Source organism: Balaenoptera musculus, chromosome 11, assembly GCF_009873245.2.
Source record: "Balaenoptera musculus isolate JJ_BM4_2016_0621 chromosome 11, mBalMus1.pri.v3, whole genome shotgun sequence".
In the NCBI taxonomy this organism is placed as follows: Eukaryota; Metazoa; Chordata; class Mammalia; order Artiodactyla; family Balaenopteridae; genus Balaenoptera; species Balaenoptera musculus.
Window position 1 is genome coordinate 24,563,326 of NC_045795.1, and position 24,866 is coordinate 24,588,191.

At 44.1% G+C, this 24,866-nt stretch overlaps 1 protein-coding gene and 1 pseudogene across 2 annotated transcripts in view; one reads left to right on the forward strand and one right to left on the reverse strand.

Moving 5' to 3' along the window:
* The window catches only part of ELOVL5 (ELOVL fatty acid elongase 5), a 62,822-nt gene that overhangs the window by 8,128 nt on the left and 29,828 nt on the right, over positions 1–24,866 (forward strand). Inside the window, exon 2 of one of the 2 annotated variants that reach the window (XM_036868825.1) lies at positions 15,363–15,400. The exons of the other annotated variant lie outside the window; for it this stretch is intronic. The gene's annotated coding sequence lies outside the window, so the exon portion shown is untranslated. The remainder of the gene's footprint in view (positions 1–15,362; positions 15,401–24,866) is intronic. 2 annotated transcript variants of the gene reach the window in all.
* On the reverse strand, positions 369–5,758 carry LOC118903558 (annotated as a pseudogene).

Sequence of the window (24,866 nt, forward strand, 5' to 3'; positions counted from 1 at the left end):
GAATTATAAGTAGCTGCCCATAGCACAAAATGTTGCTTAAAAGCCTCTTAAATGTTTGTCTCCCAGCTATTTGCAATTGCATTCTGATTTGTGTGTTAGAAATGGGGTTGAAGTAGAGCTCGGCCTGTTTAAGCTGGGTCTTTAAGGGACCGGTTAGAGGCTTGCAGAGGATCTCATATCTAGATCTGTGCGGCCTTCCATTGTCTGCAAGTCTGTTTCAGCCAAGAAGGCAGTTGTCCTGTGAAACAGGTCGGAACTTCTCCAAATACCCTCTTAAAGACAGTGTTTCAGGACTTCGTGAACCCAGGAGAATGCTGTATGTACTGGGCTTGTTATGACAGATCCTTTTTGTTTTCTTTGCAAGGCGCGGTAGGTTTGGAAGAGGCTCAGCGACCCAGAGAAAGGTGAGGTGGGTGCTCTACATTGAGCCCTGGTACAGAGCTCCATGCTTGAGTTCACCGTCTTTTAGGAAATGGGACTGGCATATTTTAAAGTGCTTCCCGAAATTCAAGATGTACGTGAATAGTTGCAAAGTACTGTTGGAAAACCAATCTCAGTGGGTGATTTAACCCATGGATTCAAGTATTCACCCACCTACCCAACCCATTGTCCATCTCAGACATTTCTTTTTTTTTTTCCTAAATTTTATTTAAGAATTCATATAAAATACTCCAGATAACTGAGTTTCAGTCCTCATCTTCCTCCTCTTATTCATCTTGATTAATCTAGAAGTAACGTTAACTCATAACTTCCTTTGCTGTTAGCAACTACGCATAACCGATCATGTAGATAATTATTCTTCAAATATTTTTTGGTGAGATATTTCAAATACTTTTTGGAAAAAGGCACCTCGGAAGTTACAGTGATTTTGCTTTTGCTTCTTTCGGTTGTTATAACACCTCCTCTGAGGTTCTCAGCTTTTCCATGCACTTTCATTCTTTCCTGAAGGAACTGCTCAAAATTGGCAGCATCCATGATTCCATCTTCTACAGGACGGGTACAGTCAGGAGTAAACTTCTGGACCTGCTTTTTTTTACCCCCCTTCGCCACAAGCTTTTTCCACACTTGCACTTTATTTATGTATTTATTTTTAAATTTATTTATTTATTTATTTATCTTTGGCTGCGTTGGGTCTTCGTTGCTGCACGCGGGCTTTCTCTAGTTGTGGCGAGCGGGGGCCACTCTTTGTTGCAGTGGCTTCTCTTGTTGCGGAGCACAGGCTCTAGGCGCGCGGGCTTCAGTAGTTGCGGCATGTGGGTTCAGTAGTTGTGGTGCACGGGCTTAGTTGCTCCGCGGCATGTGGGATCTTCCCAGACCAGGGCTCGAACCTGCGTCCCCTGCATTAGCAGGCAGATTCTCAACCACTGCGCCACCAGGGAAGCCCTAGCTGGCTCTTTTTGAGGTATATTTGGGAATTTTGCCTTTAAGTTGAGAAGCTAAATTTATGTCTTTTAAGAGATAATACCTTACAGAGGGGAAAAAATTCTGTATGCAATTTTTTTTTTTCACGGTTAAAGATTTGATGAAAGTTCATAGTAGTGTAATTGACAAGGAAATTTAGTTATTTCTGAGATATACATTTTAAAGTAATAACTAGAATTATGACTTATAACATTATACCAGAACATATAAGATTTTTAGAAATTTCACGTAATGTCTGAAACATTTATATTAACATATTTCCATACAGATAACCCAATGAAAGTTTAGTATTAGTTGTTTTGTTTGTTTGTTTTTTTATACTGCAGGTTCTTACTAATCATCAATTTTATACACATCGGTGTATACATGTCAATCCCAATCGCCCAATTCAGCACAACACCATCCCCACCCCACTGCAGTTTTCCCCCCTTGGTATCCATATGTCTGTTCTCTACATCTGTGTCTCAACTTCTGCCCTGCAAACTGGCTCATCTGTACCATTTTTCTAGGTTCCACATACATGCGTTAATATACGATATTTGTTTTTCTCTTTCTGACTTACTTCAGTCTGTATGACAGTCTCTAGATCCATCCACGTCTCAACAAATGACTCAATTTCGTTCCTTTTTATGGCTGAGTAATATTCCATTGTATATATGTACCACAACTTCTTTATCCATTCGTCTGTCGATGGGCATTTAGGTTGCTTCCATGTCCTGGCTATTGTAAATAGTGCTGCAATGAACATTGGGGTGCATGTGTCTTTTTGAATTATGGTTTTCTCTGGGTATACGCCCAGTAGTGGGATTGTATGCAATTTTTAATACAGCAACTCTCAGACTTTTTGGTCTTAGGACCTGCACTTGTAAAAATTACTGAGAACCTCAGAGCTTTTGTTTATGTGGGTTATATCTATTGGTATTTATTCATTAGAAATTGATTTTAAATTATTTTTAAATAATTTTAAATAGTAATACATTTAAAAATGATAATTAGCCCATTACATGATAACATTATCTATATTTTTATGAAAAATATTTTTTTCCAAACAAAAAGAAATTAGTGAAACCAGACAACATTTGACTGTTTTTGCCCATCACTTTGGTATCTGGCTTAATGAAAGACAGCTGGCTCCTCTTCTCTGCTTCTGCATTCAATCTTTTGAGATATCACACATCATGTAGCCTCTGGGTCACTTAACAGTGAAGAGAGAGATGAGATTGAAAAAGTAATCTCTTAGTAACATTACAAAAATAGTTTTGATCTTATACAACCCCTGAAAAGGACCCAAGGACCCTCAGGTGTCTGGCCTACACTTTGAGAACCCCTGTTCTTACTATAGCCTATTGTATTTTAAAATAAGGACCAACCTTCTGCTTGGCTATGAAAACATCCTTCACGGGGGTGGGAGGGGGTGTCTTATTTCATCAGCTATTGCCTCCTGAGTCCTTCTGCCTGAGTAAATTTCTTGATTTATGTCACAGGAGGATCTCTGAATGTCACCTTTGTACGTGAACTTCATCAGGTGGACTGGTTTTGGTCATTTTATCAAATAAATGTATCTGTAGGTCTGTAGGTACCATACTTCGGTAGGATAATATTTAAAAGTAAATTTATGTCCTCTGAATATGCTGGTTGCTTGCATAGATGCTCTACTGGAGAACTATAGTGTTCAGGGTTTTTTTGATGGTTTTTTTTTTAATTAATTTATTTTATTTTATTTATTTTGGGCTGTGTTGGGTCTTTGTTGCTGCACATGGGCTTTCTCTAGTTGCGGCGAGCGGGGGCTACTCTTCGTTGCAGTGCGCGGGCTTCTCACTGCGGTGGCTTCTCCTGTTGCGGAGCACAGGCTCTAGGCGCGCGGGCTTCAGTAGTTGTGGCTTGCGGGCTTAGTTGCTCTGCGGCATGTGGGATCTTCCCGGACCAGGGCTCGAACCCTCGTCCCCTGCATTGGCAGGTGGATTCTTAACCACTGCGCCACCAGGGAAGCCCTAGTGGTCAGCTTTTAAAATAAAAATCAAGAGTAAGGTCTCAGTGTGGCATAAATACCTTTTTTAAAATTTTTATTTATTTATTTATTTATTTACTTACTTATGTATGTATGAATGCATGTGTGCCACGTGGCGCGTCATGTGGGGATCTTAGTTCCCGGACCAGGGATCAAACCTGCACCCCCTGTAGTAGAACACGGAGTCTTAAGCACTGGACCGCCAGGGAAATCCCGTAAATACCTTTTTAGATGTTCAAGATGTTCATTTCTTTTTTTTCCCCCCGCCCATTCTCTTTGCCATCTATACATTATTGTATTTGGGCCTTCAGATTGGCTGTCTTTTGGAATAGTTTTAAAAATAGCTAATATCGGGCTTCCCTGGTGGCGCAGTGGTTGAGAATCTGCCTGCCAATGCAGGGGACACGGGTTCGAGCCCTGGTCTGGGAGGATCCCACATGCCACGGAGCAGCTGGGCCTGTGAGCCGCAATTACTGAGCCTGCGCGTCTGGAGCCCGTGCTCCGCAACAAGAGAGGCCGCGAGAGTGAGAGGCCCGTGCACCGCGATAAAGAGTGGCCCCCGCTTGCCACAACTAGAGAAAGCCCTCGCACAGAAATGAAGACCTAACACAGCCATAAATAAATAAATAAATAAATAAATAAATAAATAAATAGCTAATTTCCTTTTTGTTCATGCCTGTTTGATAGATACTACTTAACTTCCTTTTTTTTAGTTACTGCTGATTTTGGACAGTGCTTTTGCTTTAATAAAAATTTGCTGCATCGCGTCCCCACATCTCCACCTTGTTCTATTTAACCATTTAACCTTTATATTCTTGTGTTACAAAAAGGTTCTTCTGGCATTTTTCATGTGTCTGATCATGTAGAGTTCTGCTCTGGGGACTCATCAACCCGGCATCTGCCTCCCCTTTCCTTTACTCTAGGGACTTCTTTCAGGATTCTTATAACCTCAGGTTCTGTGATGTCTGAATGAGGTGCCAGTGCACATTGAGCTGCTCGCTTCCAGATGCTGAGGTGTTTCTCTGGGATATATTTTGCACTGTCCAGTACCGTCGTCACCAGTCACAGAGCACTTGCAGTGTGGCTAATGCAAGTGAGGAACTGAGTTTTTTCATTTACTTTTAATTAATTTACATTTAAATAGCCATGTGTGGCTCAGGTCTCTCTAGACCGTGCAACTCCCAGGGTGTCTGACAGCTTCCTTTTACTGACTCATGCCCTGCTCAGTCTTGACCTCAGCGTCTCTTGCAGGTTCGTCCATTCATTTTTATAAGTTTTGTGTATATTTTATCTGTCAATTTTAGAAGTAGCACATAGGTTTCAGCATCTGTAGACTGCCTTACTGCCGGAAACAGAACTAGAGGGAATATTGGAGCTAAAAAAGTGAAGGCTGTTTGATATTGGCTGCTTTTTATGAGATCTTGAAGTGGTTCTAGGTGAGATTCAAAGGTAAATAGGGTTAAGGGGAAGGATTTTAAGTTGGGGAGACTTGAACAGATTTGTCAGCTGATAAAAGGATCCTACAGAGAGAGGAAATTGAAGGTAAAGGGGGAAGTGGAGTTGAATAGTCAATTCTTGAAGGAGGCAGGAAAGTAGGAGATGCTAAGCCTCCCTTTATGAATTGAGAGGGGAAAGAGTAGGTTGTTTTTTGGGGGTTTTTTTTAAGTATTTGAATTTTTTTTTTTTTCAAGCAAAAGTCTGCGAAATCAACCTTTTTTTTTTTTTTCTGTGGCCGTGCAGCATGCGGGATCTTAGTTCCCCGACCAGGGATCAAACCCGTGCCCGCTGCAGTAGAAGCGTGGACCCTCAGGGAAGTCCCTGAAATTAACCATTTTGAAGTGGACAGTTCAGTGGCATGTAGTTCACCCACAGTGTGGTGCTCCAGCCACCTGTGTCTAATCTTGAAACATTTTCATCCCCCACAGGAGACCCTCTGCCCATCAGCCGTTCTCTGCCCGCCCTTTCCCTGCAGCCTCTGGGCAACACTAATATTTCTATCTTTATGGATTTGTTTATTCTGCATATTTCATATAAACAGAATCATACAGTGTCGCCTTTTGTGTCTGGCTTCTTGGCATAATGTTTGGAGTTTCATCCACTTGTAGCATGTAACAAGTGCCTTGACATTTGAAGGCGAGGGAGTTTCAGGGAATTCATATTGACAGCCTGAATCTCAGCAAAACGAGTCAGTTCGGCCAGTTGGATTTATTGAGGATTAAGGTTCCACAGGGGCAGATGTGGTGTCAAGAGTATTTGTGGGGTGACCGACTGAGGTCCAGGCTGAGGGGAAACACACCCCAGGAGCCAGCGCTGGGGGCGGATGGGCATCGAAGTTCTAGATCAGGTGATGGTAATCACCACAGCGAATTGGCTGCCAGTGGGGGCAGGCGGGGGAGGACCCTCTTTTAAGAGGGGGAGGAATGTCCTTTTTCCGAGTGGGGTAAATTTGGGGCCCTGAGTTAGAGCCTATCTGCAGCGGAGGGAGCCTCTTCTGCGCGCAGATCAGGGGCACCGTGCCGCCTGCTGCATGAACCGACCGACCGCACATCCGAGGCAGGTGAGGTGGAAGCCGTGTCCTCCTGCCCCGCTGGGTGGTGAGGCAGCCCTGCTGCTCTGGGGACTTCCTCAGAAGCGGGGGGCAGCGTGGGGTGGGGAGTGGGAAGCAGCCCCAGCCTTTCTTGCTGCTTCCTTTGATGAAGGTCATAAAGGGAGTCAGCCCGCCTGGTTGGTGCCGGGAGCAGTGATGGAGGCAGCGGCGTTGCTGGCGAGGCTGCCTGGGGCCCCAGCTGTTTTCACCGACTGCCCATGGAATAAAGGTCAGAGGACTTTCAAGGTCTTCCCTATCTCGTCCCCAGCCTGCTCTCCAGCCTCTTGACCCTGCAGCACTCATCCCCCAGATATGCAGTGGGCACCCCCGTGTGCCCAGCACCGAGCTGATGGTCCCTGTGAAGCAGATACACACAGCCCTTGTCCTCGAGCACTTAGGTCCTCCGTGTTCGTTCATATCTGGGCTGTGATTTAGAGTGTAAACAGAGGGACCTCACCAAACCTGGGGCTTTGGGGAAGAGGAGTCAGGGAATGTTTGTCTGAGTGAAGGACCTTTATGCAGAGGTGAGGTCAGAGGGACCTTTATGCAGGAGGCTGAGGGAGCTTTCCCTGAATAGGACGTGCCTGCAGAAAGGAGAAGGTGGAGGGAGGTGGGTGTGATCGGGGCAGTGGGCACAAGGGGAGGGCAGTCTTGGGCTGGAAGCAGGTGTGAGCCAGTGATGGAGGGGCTCTAAGCAAATGAGGGATTGTAGGTCGTATCCAAAGAACAAGGGACACCGTTGTTGAAAGGCTTCGGGCAGGAGTGGGCCTGTAACTTTTGGTGGCCCTGGTGCAGTGTGTGGAGATGGATGGGAGGGGACAGGGCTGGATGCCCGGGGCTCGCCAGCTGGGAGTCCACATGGAAGAACACGGCCTGGGGTGGTGGTGCGGATGGGAGAGGTGGATGTATATAAGGTACAGGGGAGAGCATCAGCGTGCTTAGAGATGACGTTGTTGCCCAGGTGCGCTGCCTCCTGCCTGCCGTATCCTTCCACGCTTCCACGCCTCCTTTCATGGTGTGCTTCAGCTTGAAACACCCATCAGCATTCTGCCTCCTAGGCCTTCCGCCTTGTAAAAACCCTTAATAACCTGGCCCCATGCCACTTGTGTGAAGTCTGCCCTGATCCACTGCTCGGAATCAATTCATTTAACATTTATGGAGCATTCACATGTTTTAATGTGTTTTGAACCATTGCCGACGCTTTTCTGGTGAAGGTGGAATCATATCGTGTGCCAGTCAATCATGTGACCGCTCCATTCTTCCCAAAGTGTGGCGGCCCCCTTCCCCCTCTGCTCCTTGGATGATGTCCGTCATTTGGAATACCCTTCCCAAATCCCTTGGCCTACCCATACCTACTGCTCTTTTAAGGGTTGGTCCAAGCCCCGCTCCCCTGGGGAGTCTCTCCCTCCTCCCCACAGTGCTCCCCGCTTTGGTGCTTCTTCTCTTCTACTGGGTGCTCTTGTGGTATTAACTTTCTGTGTGTATGTGATTCCAGATAAGTTAGGCAGTTGTGGACTGTTTCCCGCCCACTCTATCAAGAAGAGTGCTTGTACATAGTTGGCACACATACGTATCCATAGCGGGCTCATAACCACCCTAAATTCCTGTAAGTGATAGATAAGATATGGGTACTGAAATAGATAAGATGTGACACTTGGCTGTAAGTATCATATGCTGGTTTATGACACAGTAATGGGTATCTTAACCTAGAGTTTGTTTTGGATTGAAGAGTAATACCCACATGATTCTCCTCTGCTGTAGCTTTCCATACATTGTTTTGTTCTTGGACAGGACATCCAACCCCGAGGAGGTTGGTTGGTGGTAAATGGAGTGTGAAGCAAATGGCATTTTGGAGGATGAGCTTGAGCACTGACCTTCCTGATGGAACTTAACCCCAGGATGGGATCCTCACCTTGGAACTGGGCCTAGGGGTGGGGCAGAGTCAGGAGACCCAGCGACCTTTGGCACAGTGCCTTTCTACCTTTTTCACTCTGTGTGGGAATGGGGTTATCAGCGTCCAAAAAAAGTCCTTGGCCTCAGGTTAATCTGTACTCCCAGCTGTTGGGTGGGGGGAGGTGCTTATTTATGCAATATCCCCACAGGCCCTCTCTGATGTTTGTACTCTCTGAAAGTTCTGTGTCAAACCTCAAGCTAATGCTTCTCCTTCTTGATACTCTTTGGAGATGGAGACATTCTGATTTTATGATAGCCCATTCCTCAGCTTTCGGTCTTGGTTTAAGACTAGATCGTTATCCCAAACTCATTGCCATGGGTCTCTTTATTTTTTAAATCTTTTAACTGTATATCCAGGTTCTAAAAAAAAATTGTGTATTTTTAATTACGTCAGTTGATGTAATATCTAGAGATAGATCCATACTGATTTAATTATATGCTGCATATCCATATTTTAAAGGGATTTGGGAACTCATTTCATTACTCATCCTGGCCAGTGCTGCACGTGGTGGACACATTTCTCGTTCCGTATCATGTTATCCTCCAGGGCACTTAAACCAGAAGTTTCCACTTGAGATTTTTTTCAGCTTATAGCCTCACTGAAATTACATTATCACCATTATTTGCTTTTCTGTCATTTCTAAGCAGGCTTGCTACCTGAGATTTAATATGACCTCATGGATGCTGTGAGCAGGCCACCAACCTTCTTTCTGACTCATTTGAATGGGGAAGAAAAACCAAATCAAGTGTATGTCCCATAAACATTGTAACCAGTAGTAACCATGGGTCCAGTGACATTCTGGTTTTGTACACCATTGTCTTGGTGTTAGGATGCCTTGGGCATAAATCGTTCCTTACAAAACCTTAGATTGTTACTTAGAACCCAGTAGTGTGTTATAGATATCTGTAGGTGGCCAGTTGGATGTACTTTAGTTTTTCCTAGCAGAGTTAAACTTAGTCAGATTTTAGCATGAGAGGCAGCTAAGAGCTTTGTTTGAATCCCCTGAACCAAGTACAGGCTCTGTCATCGTGTGCAGTACCTTCTAGTACGCGAGCCTCCATTTCCTTCTCTGTAAAGTAGGGAAAAGACCCTTTACAAGGTTACTGAGAAGATTGAATCCAGTGGTGCACGTGAGGGTGCCTGGAGTGACGCTTAGCACACACTGAGCGTTCAGTGTTAGTTACTATTCAGATAATCATCATTGTGTTCTCTATTTTTAATGATCTTACCACCCTGAAGCCAGGGATTCTCTAAAGGAAGAATATTATGATTTCATAACGAAGTCTTCTTAACTCATTCATGAGGCGTTACAGTCTGTAATGATCTGAGATTTGTTTGATGCTGGGATAAATTGGGCCAGAGTTAATGCCATTTCATCCTATTAGACCTTGTTGTATAGCTTATCTCATTGCCTGCCTGACATTTTGCTGATCAGAATTTCCTTTCCCCCGATGGTGGACCACTTGTCGTTATGAGGATTTTTATGGTCCAAGTAGCAGTTGGTTTATTCTAAATTGAAACTTTGGGTTCAACCTTTTTTGTTCTGGATGCAGGTGACTGAGCTGAAAAGTGCAGGCGAGAGGACACCTTGGGGTTTCTCATTTGTATCCTGTGAAATGCATATGAACTTTCTCTGTGAACAAGTCAAAATATTTTTCTAACTGCTCACTCAGCGCCTCCACATGGGATTGGAAAAATCAAGCTGTTTTATGATGCTTTATTGATAGTAATACTAATGACATAAACTGGATTTGGCTGACTTGGCTACTGAGGGGCAAACAATGCCCTGTCTTCTGCAAAATGTTACGTACACAGTTAAAAACCACCTGGAAGCATCATCTTAATTCAAGTTCTTAAATACAGAAAACATTGGGCTTTTTAAAAGCTAGTTTTATGAGCCTCTGTTACTAGAAGCGGATTTACTGTTGCTTTGCGGAGCTCCTTTGTGGTTGGGTTTGTAGAGTCCACTTTTTAAAAACAGTCCATGTCCCTAGACAAAATAGATACTTAACAAATGCTTGGACTGTGCTTTTTAAATGCATGCTGTCCTCAAGGATCACTATTGTGTATGTAAGACGAATGCTTCTCTTAGAGGTTTAAAAATTGGTAACTAGACTGAGTTCCTGGGTTTGAGGGGGATCTTTGTGGAATGCAGACAATTCCATTTACTAATAACCTGAGAGAAAGAAAAACTCTTAACATAAGTGACCAATTAAATTCCAGCTTATATTCACAAATCAATTCTTTTTTTAAAAAATTATTTATTTATTATTTATTTATTATTTTTATTTTTGGCTGTGTTGGGTCTTCGTTTCTGTGCGAGGGCTTTCTCCAGTTGCGGCAAGTGGGGGCCACTCTTCATCGCGGCGCGCGGGCCTCTCACTATTGCGGCCTCTCTTGTTGCGGAGCACAGGCTCCAGACGCTCAGGTTCAGTAGTTGTGGCTCACGGGCCCAGTTGCTCCGCGGCATGTGGGATCCTCCCAGACCAGGGCTCGAACCCGTGTCCCCTGCATTGGCAGGCAGACTCCCAACCACTGCTCCACCAGGGAAGCCCCCACAAATCAATTCTTAAGTAGAAGATACACAGAATTTATTATTCATTTTTCTTTTATGACCATTAGCCAAAAATGACTCTTTATACATATATTCAATGTTTATTCAGCTGTTGGGCTTTCTGTATGATTTATATTTCTAATATACACATAGAGCATTTTGTATTAGACTAAAAAAATAAAATCTCTTTTTCCTTCATGACATTACCCAATCCTGGCCAGGGTGCAGTTTATACAGGCTGTTCACATAGTCCCTGCTGGTGGGAATGTTAGTAGGTGAAAATGTTTTGGAAAGAAATTTTGCAATATATGTTATATGAAGACCCTTAGACATGATTGGCCAATTTCTGGGAATCTCATTCAAGGAAGTAATTTAATATACGGCTAAAGTTTTACGTGCAGAGATGGCCATCACAATATTATTTAAGAGTAGTAAAAACTTGGACGTCCCTGGTGGCGCAGTGGTTAACAATCCGCCTGCCAGTGCAGGGGACACGGGTTCAAGCCCTGGTCCGGGAAGATCCCACATGCCGCGGAGCAACTAAGCCCGTGTGCCACAACTACTGAACCTGCACTCTAGAACCTGCAAGCCACAACTACTGAGCCCGTGTGCTGCAACTACTGAAGCCCGCACGCCTAGAACCCGTCCTCCGCAACAAGAGAAGCCACCACAGTGAGAAGCCCACGCACCGCAACAGAGTAGCTTCCGCTTGCCACAACTAGAGAAAGCCCGCGCGCAGCAACAAAGCCCCAGCGTGGCCAAAAAATAAATAAATAAATAAATTTATTAAAAAGAATAGTAAAAACTTGGAAACAGACTAAATGACTAATAATGGGGGAATAATTAAAGCATTTGTATAAATATTGCTCCAAAACTCAGATTAGGTTCATGAAGATAGTAATTGCTGCAGTGTTGAAATGCAAGATTATACAAGTATATGCTTTTTTTTTTTTTTTTTTTTTTTTTTTTATGGCTGTGTTGGGTCTTCGTCTCTGTGCGAGGGCTTTCTCTAGTTGCGGCAAGCGGAGGGCCACTCTTCATCGCGGTGCGCGGGCCTCTCATTATCGCGGCCTCTCTTGTTGCGGAGCACAGGCTCCAGACGCGCAGGCTCAGTAATTGTGGCTCACGGGCCTAGTTGCTCTGCGGAATGTGGGATCTTCCCAGACCAGGGCTCGAACCTGTGTCCCCTGCATTGGCAGGCAGATTCTCAACCACTGCGCCACCGGGGAAGCCCAGTATATGCTTTTTTAAAGCATACAGAATAGTGGAATATATTTATATTTTATTTATATATTTATTATATAATACTAGGATAGCTCTGTGCTAAATGCTGTACACGAACCATTTCATCTGAGTACATAGGTATTATTTTTACTCCCATTTGAAGGGAATATTTCAGGTGAGGCAACTGAGGCTTTCAGAGGTTAACTTGCCCAGGATCACTCTGCTTGTAAATGGCAGGAGGGACATGAATTCTACCACACTCTCAGAGGCTTTTTGTTTTTACCTTAAAATGAAACCAAAAAAAAAAAACCTCTTCTATTTTTTCAAGTTCCTGCAATAAACATCCCTTTTTTATTTTTAGTGTAACATAGGAACTAGAGTGTAGTGGTTAAAAGAGCAGGCTGTGGAGTCACTCTGCCTGCTATTGGCATGACCTTGGATAAAGGACTTAGCTGCTCTCTGCCTCAGTGTGCTCACCTGTGAAAAGGGGATGTGGGAAAGGGCTGGTGTGAGGGGTCAAGTGAGATCATCCTTGTAAATTTATAGCAGAAAGACTGGCACGTAGTAAGGACTGAGTGTCAGTTGCTCTTGCTGTCATCATGATGCTCTTCAAAGAAAAGGACTTGAAAATAAGAAAAATCATTTGAAATGGTGGCCTGCGCTGTCCTAAGTGGTTTTCAGATTCTCGCAGAGAGATGTTGTGATGGGAGAGTGACTTTGGAAAGCTTTTTTGTGGCAGTCATTAGCAGACCATTTAGTGAAGGGAAATAGCAATTTGCTAAATAATTCAACCCCCTGAAGTGTGTAATTCATGTTGGAGTGTAGCTGGCTTAGTGTTTTCTTAGGACAAGAAGAGCATAAATCCCTAAACAAATGCGTGGCTTAGGTCCTAGCTTAAGCTTGAACTTCTTATACTTAACATTACTCACTCAGTGCACAGTTCATCTTGCAGATTTTTCCCTATAAGAGAACACATCACTACAGTGAATGTTCACTGATTTGCACTCCAGTAATTCACAACACATGGCCTGCCTGTTGACTCAGCAGGCACGATGCATCTGTCATGAACAGAATCGGTGGCCGGGCGGTACATTTCTAGATGGTCAGAACCTTCCCTATTCCCTTCTTCCCTCCTACTTGTCCCTGTGCTCCCTGACTCATAGGATAGCACTGCGTGCAGGGTGCAGAGTCAGAACCAGAACTGGGGCTTCCTCCTCTCCCTCCCCTCGCCTTCCCGCCATCCCTCCTGTGGCCCCTGGTTCCCTGCCCTGCCGTGGCCTCATGGTGTCCTCCATCTCCTGTGTGGACTATTGTGGCCAATAGTCAAGTCTTCTGACTTGACCTTGATATCACTCTCTTTCCAGCCTCCCGCCCACCCTCACTCTCACTCCCCGCCCCCAGTTTAAAATCAACCAGTAGAGCCCTTAGCTGCTTCTCCAACATGGGTTTTCACTTTTCTCTCCCCTCCCCTTTGTCCCATCTCCCACTGGCAAGCCTTACACGTGACTGTGACCCACCGGTCCCTGCGTAGAATCGGTACGTGCTTTGTCAAGGCATCTCCCTCAGCTTGCTAGTTATCATTTCTCCCTAGCGAGACTGACTTCTCCGGAGGCAGGTGTGTGTCCTGTGGCTCTATGTCCCAGTGCCTCCCACGGTGCGGTGACTGTGTGCTCCAGGATCATAAAAGCAGCTGCCGCGAATTGAAGTGCCCCTGCATTGCCCCAGCGTTTCATATCATCTCATAACAACCCCGTGGGGTGTATGCATCGTTACACACGTGTTTAAAGTCCAGGGAACCGGGGTCTGTACAGCTTACCAAAGATCATATTACAGTGTTAAGTGTCAGAGCCCAGAGGGTAGTAACTCACATTATACATATTACATGAAATTATTTTCGTGTAGAAATAGTGAGAATCTATACTCATAGGCACCACTTCATTATGAGTTAAGTAGTTTAGGGCCCATCTGGAGATCTGTCAACTACTTATAGCTAGGGTTCTTAATTTGGGGATTGAGGGTCCCTAGGATTTTGGGGAGCCTGTCAATTTTATCCAAATTCTCTGTCATCTGGGGATAGAGGGTCACCTTCACTTTTTCTTTTTTTTTTTTTTAACCTTTGCTTTAATCATATTTTTACAATTGGGGTGAGATCCCCAAAAGGTCCAGAACTGCTAATTTCACATTATTTCTATGGAAAATAGAATACAGAAAATAGAATTTTCCAGAGGCCAGATGACTAGTTTACAAAGTAACATCTGGAACACAACCCTTTTGTAAAGTAGAGATAATATGTTTTGATAACTTGAGGGAGTAAATGAATGAAAATGATTCACCTTAGAGACTAGGTTTTCTAAAAGTAGCAATTACGGTCATTCCCTTTCCCTCTCAAAACCACCCCTCTGTTATACACTGAACATTTGTGTGCCCTCACCCCCCATTTCATATGCTGAAGCCTTAACTCTCTGTGTGATGATATTTGGAGGTGAGGCCTTCGGGAAGGGTTAGATGAACCTTGACCTTGGTCTTGCCAGCCCGCAGAACTGTGAGAAATAAATGTCTGTTGTTTAAACCACCTGTCTATAGTATTCTGTTACAGCAGCCCAAGCTGACCAAGACACTCTTCCTTTCCTTCTCCAGCCTGAGGGCATATATTAAATTGTTCATGTATATGAAGAAAATTATTGGGGAAAACCATAATACATTTTAAACATGTCACTGCTTCTGTAGTCCCGTTAGTTTTCTTCAAGTTAAGTGTGTTTATTTGGTTCTGTCTAGGAAAATGTGATAGCTTTTCCAAATCAAAGTAGGATATTATATATCCTTTTATATCTATCCCCCCCAATTAAATGTTCTTGTCTTGGAACATTTGTGGGATTTTTTTTGGGGTGGGGGGGTTATTTATTTTTATCGGAGTATAATTGCTTTACAGTGTTGTTAGTTTCTGTTGTATAGCAAAGTGAATCAGCTATCTGTATACATATATCCCCTCTTTTTAGGATTTCCTTCCCATTTAGGTCACCACAGAGCATTAAGTAGAGTTCCCTGTGCTGTACAGTAGGTTCTCATTGGTTATCTATTTTATACGTAGTTTCGGAACATTTGTGTTTTTAAATGAGCTAAGAATGTGGATTCCAGCTGGATGATAGTTAGATTTCTTAGTTTAGGGGGAAGGATCACGTTCCCTATCTCTGCCACCTACCGTGATGCCTTAAACACATTTGATGCTCACGAAAGGCATGTTGTTAAACAGTATATGCCGTTTTATATGCCTCAGTTCTTTTCCTAAAATTTTCACCTGATTGACTTCTTCAGGAAAGATACCTTACAAGTTCTTTTTTTTTTTTCACACACACACACACACACACACACACACTGTATTTTATTTTTACAAGAGATAAATAGACTGACACCAAGCATTGTAAATGGATGACCAGAACAAAAGCAACAATGATTGCAATTACCAAACACGAAACACACTCATACTATGTCATAATATTGACATTTAGTCCAGTAATCCTCCACTGTAACAGCTCCTTTACTTTGCAGTGCCTTACAAGTTCTATACATAAATATTTTTGCCCCTCCTAACTGTGTCCTTAATTTTCATTTTCAGATCTGTTAGTGTCACTCCCTCGGTGTTCCAGCTGTAGGTGGGTACCTAATTTTCATGCTAATTTGATCACTGGCTTGCCTTTCTTCATTCTGTTACGGCAAAATGGCTTTTATGACAGCTTGGAGTTGGATATTGGTACTTGGGGAGAATTGAAATGAAAGGAAAAGCTTGTTATTAGCCAGTCAGAATATTCATTTACATTAATGTGACTTGCTAAACTACTTGGAGTTCCACTAAAATGTAATCACTTTAGGGCCTAATTCTCAGTTATTTCACCTTTAATGGTTGTCAAGGGGGTTTTAAACACAGTGGCACGGTTGTTGAAAGTAGCACTAGGTGAAAAGGAGAAAAGCTTTGCTAGGAAGAGATCTAATCTTAACTGGAGAATTTTGAGAGAGGGTTATAGAAGTCCCCACAGCCCTTGCTAGACAGTGTCTGTGCTCTGGGCAGCTATGGACATGGAAGGCTCCTTCCTGTCCTGAGGGCAGCAAGGCCCCCTGCAGGGCACAACTTGCGCCCACACTGCACACACCCAGGAAACCGGAATCACAGAATGGTAGGACTCCTCCACTTTATAAAAGTGCTTCTTCACCACTTTCTGTTTTTCATTGGATTGATAAGAAAATGACCCAAAAGATGGAAGAAAGCAGTTTTTATTTTTCATAATGAAGTAAGCTTTTCTTCATATTTTTCATTTATCAAAAAACATCTAGAGGGCTTCCCTGGTGGCGCAGTGGTTGAGAATCTGCCTGCCAATGCAGGGGACATGGGTTCGAGCCCTGGTCTGAGAAGATCCCACATGCCGCGGAGCAACTGGGCCCGTGAACCACAATTACTGAGCCTGCGCGTCTGGAGCCTGGGCTCCGCAACAAGAGAGGCCGCGATAGTGAGAGGCCCGCGCACCACGATGAAGAGTGGCCCCCGCTCACCGCAACTGGAGAAAGCCCTCGCACAGAAACGAAGACCCAACACAGCCGTAAATAAATAAATAAATAGAAATTTAAAAAACATCTAGGGGGCTTCCCTGGTGGCGCAGTGGTTGAGAGTCTGCCTGCTAATGCAGGGGACACGGGTTCGAGCCCTGGTCTGGGAAGATCCCACATGCCGCGGAGCAGCTGGGCCCGTGAGCCACAACTACTGAGCCTGCGCGTCTGGAGCCTGTGCCCCACAACGGGAGGGGCCGCGATAGTGAAAGGCCCGCGCACCGCGATGAAGAGCGGTCCCCGCACCGCGATGAAGAGTGGCCCCCACTTGCCGCAACTAGAGAAAGCCCTCGCACGAACCGAAGACCCAGCACAGCCAAAAATAAATAAATACATAAAAATAAAAGTAGCTATAAAATTAAAAAAAAAAAAAACATCTAGGATCTGACAACTCAAAACTATTGATGATACCTAAAGTTTTCTATGTTCTGTGTAAAATAGAAAGCGGCACGGAAATAACGGATGGCAGGAACTTCTTATTTAAACCAGAGAGGCGTAATAGATTTACAGATTTATCCCAATTATCTATGCCTGCTCGTCCATGGTTCTGTAAAATGGGATTGGGCGTTCATAGTTCAGCCCCTGGAACACTTCAAGATCACAGAATGCCCCCGAATCATCAAAGCTTTGATTTTATTCGGGAAGATTTTATTTGATATGTTTAATGATTTTCTTACTCTCTGAAAACTGGCCTATGTGAGAGGTATGGTCCCTTGAAGTCAGTCAGAACATAAGGCTGGTCAAACAGTATTCCTGTCGCCTGAGTAGTCTGGGTAAATAAGCGTTTACTGGGAAGCTAAATCAGACAGCTCTGAAAATTAAAGTAGTGAAAACTCTAGCATTTAGGTGAAGGGTTAAGCTTTCATGAATGAGGTGATAGTTCACACTATTCCTTTCCAGCAGAACTCATTAACAGATGCCAAAAAGTCACAACTGTGTGTCAGTGGGAGGTGCAAGGGGGGCGTGAGGGGGTTGAATTTTTTAAAAAGTCAAATGCTTAGTCTTGTTTATTGGTTTGTTTTCCACTTTTGTGGATTTTTTTTTTTAATGTAACTTGTTATTTTGAGGTAATTTCAGGTTCATAACTGAGAAATAACACAGAGATCCCAGATCCCAAGTACCCTTTACGCAGTTCCCCCTCCCTGGTAACATGGTGCAGAACTGTAGTTTGGTACCACAATGGGGTTGCTGACATTGTTACAGAAAAGATACAGGACGTTTCCATCAGCACATGTTGCCCTTTTATAGCCACATCTGCTTCCCTCCTGCCTTCACTCCATCTCTGACCCCTGGTAACTGCTCATCTCTTCTCCATCTCTATAATTTTGTCATTTCAAAAGTGTTATATAAAGGGATTGGCTTTTTTCCACTAAGTCTAGAGATTCATCCAGGTTGTTACATGTATCAGAAGTGTGTTGCTTTTGCTGTGGAGAAGTATTCCATGGTGTGGATGTACCACTATTTGTTTAATAATTCACCTGTTGAAGAGTATCTTGGTTGTTTCCAGTTTGGGGCTATAATAGATAAAGGTGCTGTGAATACTCACGTATAGGTTTTTGTGTGCATGTCAATCTTTTCTCTGGAATAAGTGCCCAGTGACTTTATTTTAATGATGGCATACTGTTTGTATGCCTGTACCATAATTTATGTAGCAAGTTACTTTTAAATGGGTATTTTTCTGCTGCTTATATCACTGATGACAATCTTATAATTAAATCTTAATGCACATCTGCTTTTATTTCCTTAGTATAAGGATTTCTACAAGTGAGCTTGAGTGTGCAGAATTTTAAAGCTTTTTTTTTTAAGTATCTCTCATTTTTTAATGTTTATTTTTAATTTAAGTGCATCTGATTCCAGAGCATTTTCATTACCTCAAAAACCCCATACACGTCAGCAATTACTTCCCATCCTCCCCTTCCCCAGCCCCTGGCAACCACTAATGTACTTTGTGTCTGTATGGATTTGCCTATTCTGGACATTTCCTATAAAACAGAATCGTGTAATATGTGACCTTTTGTGTCTGACTTCTTTAACGTAGCATAATGTTTCCAAGGTTCATCTATGTTGTAACGTGTATCAGTACTTCATTCCTTTTTATGGCTGAAAAACATTCCATTGTGTGGATGTACTACCTTTTATTTATTCATCAGTTGGTGGACATTTGGGTTTTTACCCCCCCCCCCTTTCTTTTTGGCTAATATAAATAATGCTGCTGTGAATACTTGTGTACAGGTTTTTATTTCTTCTGGGCATATACCTAGGAATAGAATTGCTGGGTCATATGATAGCTCTGCGTTTCACTTTTTTAGGACCTACCAAACGATTTTCCACAGCAGATGTACCATTTGACAATCCCAAATGATGTATGAGTGTTCCAATTTCTCCATATCCTCACCAACAATTGTGTCTGTCTTTATGATGATAGCCTTCCTAGTGGGTGTCATATGGATCTTTCTACAAGAGAAAGGGCCAGAGCTGTTGGGGTAACACTACCTTGCTGATAGGTGGCCACTTGACCTACCAGCTACGGAAAGCTCATCCCGGAAGTGACACACCATCCCTTTTGCTGTGTTCTATTGGCCCTATACACAGCCCTGGTCCAGCGCAGGAGAGGATCCCTGGGGACCACCTTAGAGGCTGCCTTCCACAGATGCCAAGTTCACATGAAGACACCTCTGTCCCCTAATCCAGGGAATGAAGCTGATAGGAAGTGGCTCAGTGTAGGACTGATAATAACGGGGCCTGAGCCAGAGCCCACCTCTTGGCCAGTGTCGGGATGCTTCCTTTTGTCCACCTTGCCTCCTTCCAAGCAGTACGTCCAGTTGGCTGTGGGCAGGTATGTGCTGTGAGTTCTGGCGTTGGCAGCCACTTGGTGGCACCTCACATGTCCCCAGCTCAGTGTGACCAAGCCCATGGTTACTAAATCCCTCTTGTGTCCCGAGAACAGCTGCTGGGGGTGACAGGGAGCAGGATAGACCCTCCCTCGCTGCGCTTTACAGGCCTGGCCTCCATTGACACCTGTCAGACTGGGAAATGCTGACAGAGGGTAAGGGGTCCCCCCTCCTGCCGGGGGCGGGGGTCGGGGAGGGGGGGTGGTATTCTTTATAACAACATTCCAGAGTGGACGAAGGGCTTACACTACTTCATGCCTGCTGGCTGTATGTTATATGTGCTGTGTAACACTGTGTTTAGAAGGTAGGAGAACTGATCTCTGACTTAATGAGGTTTATTTCAGCTTAAGAGATGATTCCCCCATCCCCCGCCCCAGCTGGTGGAGTTACAGCAAACAGGGAATTGTAACCTAATTTGTAGGAATGAAAAACATTTTCTCCTTGACCCCTGTCCTAGTCTAGACTCTGTCATTGTAATACAATACATGGATATTGTCTGCAACAGATTTCATTAGTCCCAAAGCCCAGTTTATATACACAGCAGTAGTTCCCCAAGAAGGCTGGCAGCTCATCAAAATTACCTGAGGAACTTTTCAAAAAAAAAAACAAATTTCTCAGCCTCTTGACTACTGAATCAGTTTCTAGGGGTGGGTCCCAGAAATCTGTTTTTTAAAGCTTCTAGGTGATTGTGAGATGCGGACAGATTGGAAAACCCATTGATGTGAAACTGAAAGATGTGAAGGCATTCATTCATTCATAGTTTCAGCCAGTAGTCGGCAATCTGTCAGGCACAGATCCAGGCTCTGAAGGCACAGATGGGAACATCAGAGGTTCTGCCCTGAAGAGCTTGGAGCTTAATGGGGATTATGAACAAATGAGCAGATAATTGCAGTATAACTGACAATCACAACACTTTAAACATAAGCCTATAATTTTATCACTGATTGAGATAGTGGAAGTGATGATGGGCATATGAAAATGAGGCCAAGGAGGATTGCCACCCTTTTCCCGCTGACTTCCCAAATAGGTCTTAATATGGAGATTTCTAAGGTCTCTCTTACCAAGCATCATGAGTGAATACAACTGGTTGTTTTTGGTTTTTGTGTTTTTTCATTTTGTTTGTTTTTGGCTGCTTTGGGTCTTCGTTGCTGCGCAGGGCTTTCCCTAGTTGCAGCGAGCGGGGGCTACTCTTCGTTGTGGTGCGCGGGCTTCTCATTGCGGTGGCTTCTCTTGTTGAGGAGCACGGGCTCTAGGCACATGGGCTTCAGTAGTTGCAGCACACGGGCTCAGTAGTTGTGGCACGCAGGCCCTCAAGCAAGCATGCTTCAGTAGTTGCAGCGTGTGGGCTCAGTAGTTGCGGTGTGCGGGCTCTAGGGCACGCGGGCTCAGTTGCTCCGCGGCATGTGGGATCTTCCCGGGCCAGGGATCGAACCCGTGTCCCCTGCATTGGCAGGCGGATTCTTAACCACTGTGCCACCAGGGAAGTCCCTACAACTGATCTTTTAAAATTTTAATTGACATATAGTTGATTTACAATATTGTATTAGTTTCAGGTGTACAGCAAAGTGATTCAGTTATATATTTTCAGATTATTTGCCGTTATAGGTTATTATAAGATATTGAGTATTGTTTCCTGTACTATATAGTAAATCCTTGTTGCTTATCTATTTTACATATAGTAATTTGTATCCGTTAATCCCATAGTACTCCTAATTTATCCCTCCTCCACCCCCCTTTCCCTCTGGTGACCATAAGTTTGTTTTCTACGTGAGTCTGTTTCTGTTTTGTATATAAATTAATTGGTGTTATTTTTTAGATTCCACATATAAGCGATATCATATGATATTTGTCTTTCTCTGTCGGACTTACTTCACTCAGTATAGTAATTTCTGGATCCATCCGTGTTGCTGCAAATGGCAATATTTCATTCTTTTTTTATGGCTGAGTAATATCCCACTGTGAATACAACTGGTTTTGTTTTTGTTTTTTAACTTGATAGTGTTATTTAAAATCAATTCTGCATTTATTCTCATGGGTAAAGCCGTGTGACCTCAAAACCACTAATACATATTGTCACCATCCTCTTTACAATGATCTTATGAAGATGCCCCTTGAAAGGCCATACCGGGTTTTTTTTGTTTTTTGTATTTATTTATTTATTGATTGATTGATTGATTGATTGATTGATTGCTGTGTTGGGTCTTCGTTTCTGTGCGAGGGCTTTCTCTAATTGCGGCAAGCGGGGGCCACTCCTCATCGCGGTGTGCGGGCCTCTCACTATCGCGGCCTCTCTTGTTGTGGAGCACAGGCTCCAGACGCGCAGGCTCAATAATTGTGGCTCACGGGCCTAGTTGCTCCGCGGCATGTGGGATCCTCCCAGACCAGGGCTCGAACCCGTGTCCCCTGCATTGGCAGGCAGATTCTCAACCACTGCGCCACCAGGGAAGCCCCCATACCGGCTATTTTAAGAGCGGTAGGTTGTGGGGTGGGAGACTTGGCTTCAAACTTCGGCTCCACCCAAAGTCTGTGACCTTTGGCATCTCAGCCCCCTCTGCAGCTGTAGTAAATGAATGAACTCATTGGGCATCTACCATGTGCTAGTTGCTAGGAGTACAAAAGGCATGTCAGATACAGACTGACTTCTGCTCTGTGCTGATGGTATGAACACTGATCTTCTCTTCCACTCAGAAGTCAGTGAGCAGTGTCCCCTTAACATTCCAGAGAATTTATCTAGAGACTCTTAAAAGTCTCCTGGATTTGCACATACTATGTCATCCCATCCAAAGTAGAGAATGAATGCCAGAGCTGTGAGGTGTGGATGTGGGATGGTTTCATTGCCCGTGGACTTTGCAGGGGACACCAGTCTATGGCTTAGCAAAAACTCTCATGAACATTGAATGTGAAATTGGTCAGTGCCAGAGGTCTTTGTAATGATGATAATAACACAGATAACGTTTGCATCTGTTGTGTGCATGCATGATTGTAAATATTTTACATATATTATTAACTCATTTAATCCCATGGAGAAGGCACTGTCAATGGCCCTTCTTTTACAGGTGAGGAAATTAAGTAACTGGCCCAAGGTCACACAGCTAGTAAGTGGTGGAGCAGGGACCGGAACCCTGGCTATCGGGCTCCTGACCAGTGCTCCCCACAGGGTCTTTGCACACTGCTAACCACTTTGTTTCAGGAGGGCAGAGTGATGTCTGTCTCTGTCACTGTCGTTTTCCTAACGAGCAGTACTGTATACTGCTTGGCACATAGTAGGCGCTTGTTAAATATTCAGCTGCCTTTCCGATGACTGGTGGCATGAAGGGCAGTCACTCTCAGCATCACCAGGAGCGCAGAAGTAAAACCAGTCATGGGAAGGCCTGATCCCGGTCCTCGGATCTTTCACCTTGTCTCACCGCAGCCTCGTGTGGATTGATGAGTTACTGTCAGCAAAGCTCTTTGTGGGAGCAGAGCTCTCCATCCATCCGCAGCAGTCTGGCCTTCATCCACCGGCAAGGGGCTTTCTGTGTCTATATGCGCTTTGTCTTCTTCCAAATGACAGTGTGCTTCAGCCGAAGCCAAATGTCACTGGTTTTATTCTTCTGATTTCAAATGAGAATTGAGTCATCCAAGAGTAATTTTCTACTGTGAACCCCTCTCCAGATGCTTGTGGGGTAAGTGGGTTGGTGTGTGAGGTCTTTACTGGGGAAGAACTTTGATGATATGTTCTGTTCCTTAGCTCTGAATAAGAATTCCCCTAGAAGCTACTAGAGGCCAAGGGAGAGTCACTTGACACCTAACCTGGGACTTGGAGAAAAGGTGAAGACAGAATGAACAGAGAGGAAGGACCACAGATGATTCATTTAAGAACAGAGTGGGTGTGACCCTCCACCGCTTTAGAAGAATAGAATGTCCTTCTCCGGCAATGGTTAGAATAGTGCTTTTCAGTTAACTGGTTGCAACCAAGGAGTTGGAGGTGACGTGGGCTTCCCTTTCAACCTGTCTCATCTAACTTTTGTATAAGGGAGAACTTGAGTGTGGCAGCATTTACAGTCCCCTCCCCCGCCCCAGTTGTCCATTACACCAGAACGAGGGGCTCAGCCTTTAACCGCAGCGCTGACCTGTAGCAGGACTTGGTGGTGCCCCAGCTTTGCAGTGACTGGCCTGAAGCCCAGCTAGAGCTGTGTCCTTTCTCACGTGCTTGCTGTACGGTAGGAGAAAATGACTCCATCAGAGTATTAACGAGAGTTGGATGTGCCCTTAGAATGAGGATAAGAGAGTATGAGAAGCCTATGGGGGAATGAGAGTAAGCATAGGTTCCTGGATTGTCGAAATGAGGGGACCACTGTTGATGTGGCAGATAATTTCTCCCGAGCCAAGATTTAATCCGGAGTTATCTTCTTTTTAAGTGCCAGCACTCTAAAGGGATTCTCTTGTCAACTTGATTTCATATCTGGAAGCTTGTTAGTGCTTAGATGTTTTTCCCCTTAGGGTCTTTATGACAGTTGTATATTTTAACATTTCTGAGCAGATGTGGTTATTTTCCTCCGCTCATTCCCAAGCTGATTTTCTCCAACCAAGAAAAACCTTTTTAAATTCAAGAAACAGTGTTGTGACTACCAAATTAAAGCACCATTTAATGTTTTGTGTTATTGGCAGCAACTTGGAATGTTCCCATGCCTGCTTAACAGGAGTTGACTGTTAAGGGGATGAATGGGTTGGAGAATAGAAAGTGGAGGGAGATTTCCTCCTGACCCCTGGGAGCTGGAAGCTCTGTTTAGCTGACTCATTTTTAGATGAACTGCGACAATTCTAAATGAATAAATAAATAAAACAGGACACGATGAGGAAGCTAACAGTAGTTAAATGTCTGCAGTAAACACATTTTTGAACCAAAAGCAATGTGACTTGACTGATTTCACAGGACAGGGGGCTTTCAAAGCAAGCTGACTGCTCCCTGCCACCATTGCCTTGGCAGCAAGAAAAACCAGGGCTTGACCCTGAAAATAAATCGTCACTGCTAAGCTTTAGAGTCAGCAAACAGCCTGGTTGTGGGTTTAGGTAATTAACTTCCTTTACGATGATAATTTTTTAAAATCTTGCTATCCTTTAAAACAAATTTGCCTTAAGATCCCAGCACTTTTCACGTGCTTGGTAGCTTTCTCACTTTCTCCTGCTCCAGGTATAAATGGCCAAGATTCTCAACATTTGCATTCTTACCAAGACCAGTAACTTCATCTTGAGAATCGCGGTGGGAGCAGCTCTCCTTAACCCCAGCGACCTTCCCTGTGGCCACCCCACCACCCCATTTGCTCACAGTTTGTTGTCTCTCTTGTGGGCCACGTGGAAAGGGGTGGGGGGCACTGGTTTGCCGTAAAGCTTGTTGTGTCTTATTTCAAGCCTCCAGCAAATTCTGTGTGATACTAGATCACAGTGAAAACGAATGCTTGTTCAGCCTTACGCAGATGACTCACCTGGGCCTGCTCCTGCGGAGAGCTAACTCATGGACAGATGGGTCTTCCACAGGAGCCCGGCTCTCTTTGGGGGATTCAGGTTTTGCCCTTTTGTGCCCTGTTTTCATCAGGTATTTCCAGGTTTGTGTATTCTGAGCTGTGGTAGTTTGAACGTTTCTCTTGAAT